This window comes from Microtus ochrogaster, chromosome 4, assembly GCF_000317375.1.
Source record: "Microtus ochrogaster isolate Prairie Vole_2 chromosome 4, MicOch1.0, whole genome shotgun sequence".
In the NCBI taxonomy this organism is placed as follows: Eukaryota; Metazoa; Chordata; class Mammalia; order Rodentia; family Cricetidae; genus Microtus; species Microtus ochrogaster.
The window spans coordinates 52,274,475-52,278,173 of record NC_022011.1 but is presented as its reverse complement, the minus strand read 5'-3'; the positions used below and the strand labels follow the sequence as shown (position 1 = coordinate 52,278,173).

The 3,699-nt window shown below is 44.6% G+C and overlaps 1 pseudogene; it reads left to right on the top strand.

Moving 5' to 3' along the window:
* The first annotated feature begins 2,023 nt into the window (after positions 1-2,023).
* Positions 2,024-2,481, top strand: LOC102001692 (annotated as a pseudogene).
* The last annotated feature ends 1,218 nt before the right edge of the window (positions 2,482-3,699 follow it).

Genomic DNA, 3,699 nt, shown 5'->3' with positions numbered 1-3,699 from the left:
CCAAAGGTCCTGAGTTCAATTCCCAGCAACCACATGGTGGCTCACAACCATCTGTAATGAGATCTGGTGCCCTCTTCTGGCCTGTAGACAGAATACTGAGAATACTGTATACATAATAAATAAATAAATAAATCTTTAAAAAAAAAGGGGGGGGCCATTCCATCTTCCTATCAGGTCAGCAGCTTCAGGATGCGGAGGAACAAGGTCACAGCAGTGACTTCCACGATCGTGGGCTCACTGTCATAGTTCTCTGGCCAAGAGCTGTCTTTCAAAGGCAGAATAGTTGTCTGTCGATGAAGGTAGAAATCCCAAAAACATCTACTATGATTCACCCATAGGCTCCAAACAGCATCCCTATCTGCCACTGGCACCTCAAGTACCATCAGCTCTTTATGATCATATGGTTCAGGTGGAAGAGCAGCCTGCACAGCAGCCTGGACCTGCTGAAGGGCCTTCTCCTGTTCCAGGCCCCACACAAAGCTAGCAGCTTTCCCAGTCACTTGGTAGATGGGTCAGAGTAACACACCCAAGCGGGAGAATGTGCTGTCTCCAGAATCCAAATGGGCCCACAAAACACTGCTTCTTTCTGAGTGGTGGGATGGGGCTGGGCGCAAGCATGCCCCACACCACTGGACTCCTAAGAATTTCACTGAGGTAGAAAGCCTTTGAATTTTGGTTGAATTTATTTCCCATTGTTTGATATGCATATGTGTTACCAAGGAGTTCAAAATGGTTGCTACCTCCTACTCACTTGGTCCAATCAGCATAATGTCATCAATACAGTACACCAGTCTAATATTTTGTGGAAGACATAGATAATTGAGATCCCTTCTAGCTAAGTTATGACATAAGCTGGGAAATTAATTTTTCCTTGAGGTAAAACTGTAAAGGTATACTGCTGGCCTTGCTAACTGAAAGCAAATTGCTTCTAGTGGTCCTTATGTATGGGTACTGAGAAAAAGTAGGCATTTAGCATGTTCTGGGTCAGCAGCTGCATACCATGTACCATATATGAATTAATCTGCTCAACTAAGGATACCACATCTGGTACAGCAGCTGCAATTGGAGTCACTCACTACTTGATTGAGTTTTCAATAGTCAACTGTAATATCAATTATAATACTGTTTGACCAATAGCAGCTTAGCTGTATTCCTTGCTAGCTCTTACATCTTGAATTAACCCACTTCTATTCATCTGTGTATTGCCATGAGGCTGTGGCCTACGGGTAAGGTTCCGTCTGGGACTGTCTCCTTTGGCAGCTACATGGCATCTCTCTGACACTACCTACTTCTTCTATCTCTGTTCTGATCCTGACTGGCTTTATTCTGCTAAGCCATTGGCACAAATAGCTTTATTCATCAATCAATAAAAGCAACACATATACAGAAGGACATCCCACATCATTCCCACCCTCCGGCCAGCACGAGGTTTTTCACATCTGACACTGAAGAACAAAAGGATAAAAATACAGTTCCTACGGACTTATATCGTCCTTAGATGGAAACAGACTGAACAGTATTTCTGTGTGGTCTTATGATGCTTTGATTGTGCCATTTCTAGTCCAGTTCTCAAGGACTAAGTTTCCCCCTTCTTCACTACTGGAGGGTAGACGCCATATATTTTGCCTTTATGGCACTTGATATTTGTTAAGTGTTTATTTATTAAACTTTATATGTATGTGTATGTGCCTGGATGTACATATGCACGCATGTGTGTTCAGTGTCCTCGGAAGGCAGAAGGCTGTGATCCACTGTGTAGGTGATGGAAATTGAGCCCCAGTCCTTCAGCTGCAGCTTGATAATTTTATTTCCCTAGACACTACCTTTATTTCCCTCCTTTCTTTCCTTCCTCCCTCCCTCTGTTTTTAAAGACAGAGTCTCACTGTGTAGCCCTGGCTGGCCTGGAACTCACTCTGTGGACCAGGCTGGCCTGGAACACACAGAGGTCTGCTGCCTCCTAAGTGCTGGGATTAAAGGCTTACACTTCCACGTCCAGTTAGAAACATTCTTGACTTTTTTCGGCCATCTTCCCGCGCCGCCACCATGGTGCGCATGAACGTCCTGGCCTATGCTCTCAAGAGCATCAACAATGCAGAGAAGAGAGGCAAACGCCAGGTCCTCATCAGGTCCTGCTCCAAAGTCATCATTCGGTTCCTAACCGTGATGATGAAGCACGGTTACATCGGTGAATTTGAAATCATTGACGAACACAGAGCTGGGAAGATCGTCGTGAACCTCACCGGCAGGTTGAACAAGTGTGGCGTGATAAGCCCTAGATTTGATGTGCAACTCAAAGACCTAGAAAAATGGCAGAACAATCTGCTCCCATCCCGTCAGTTTGGCTTCATTGTACTGACCACCTCAGCTGGCATCATGGATCATGAAGAGGCAAGACGAAAGCACACAGGAGGGAAAATCCTGGGATTCTTTTTCTAGAGATGTAAAACATAAATAAAGAGCCTTTATGGACAAAAAAAAAAAGAAACATTCTTGAACTTTGTTCCTGTGTGTAAGTTGCTTGAAAAAGTTTATCATTCCTTGTCTTCCTTTAAGCATTATTGTCTGTGGGCAGAAGAGACCATTTCTGAGTCAAGAGCCTTTAATCCCAGGACTCAAGAGACAGAGGCAGACAGATCTCTTTTAGTTCAAGCCATCCTGGGCTACACAAAATTGATCCAATCTAAAAGAAGCAGAGCTCACACAAAGGTGATTTCAGCACTAGGGAGGTGGAGACAGGAGTGATACGGCAGAGTGGAGAGAGGAAGATAAGGCAGGAGGAGACAGGAGTTCAGAAGCAGTCTGAGGATGCAGTCTGAGGATGCAATCTGAAGATGCAGTCTGAAGACAGGATGGTCCCTTTGGTCTGAGCGTTGGCAGAGGTAAGAACTCTAGTGGCTGCCGCTCTGCTTCTCTGATCCTTCTGCTTTCACCCCCCTAATAGCTGATGCTGGGCTTTTATTATTAAGACCAATTAGAATTTGTATTACAGAAACACTGTCTCAAAAAGACAAATAAATAACTAGGTGGTGATGGCACACACCTTTAATCCTAGCATTTGGGAGGAGGCAGAGGCAGGCAGATCTCTGAGTTTGAGGCCAGCCTGGTCTACAAAGCAAGTTCCAGGACAATCAGAACTGTTACACAAAGAAACCCTGTCTCGAAAAACTTAAATAAATAAATAAATAAATGAATAAATAAATAAATAAATAAATAAATAGATAACTGGTTGGAAAACAGCATTTATTGCCTCTCTGCTCTAACGTGGAGAAAAACTCTGAGAGGATGGGAATGACAGTAACTGACTTTAGAGGGCTGGAGACTCCAAAGCAGGAGAACAGCAAGAACTGCAAATGCAGGAACATGCCAGGACAGCCATGGAGCCCAGGATGACTCGAGAGCCAGAAGCCAGGTTCTTTTGAACAGCCAAGCTGAAAGCAAGATCCCAGGAGCCTTCTCGGAGACAGAGCGAGCTGGCAAAGCTAAGGACAGGATGATGCTGGGGACTTAGAAAAAAGGTGTTAAGGGGCTGGAGAGATGGCTCAGAGGTTAAGAGCATTGTCTGCTCTTCCAAGGGTCCTGAGTTCAATTCCCAGCAACTACATGTGAAGGCGAATTTAATTAATCCAGGCCAGTGGGTACAAGAAGACAATTTTAATATAAAAGCACACTCACACACCCGGAGTTCAGCGATCCACCGTA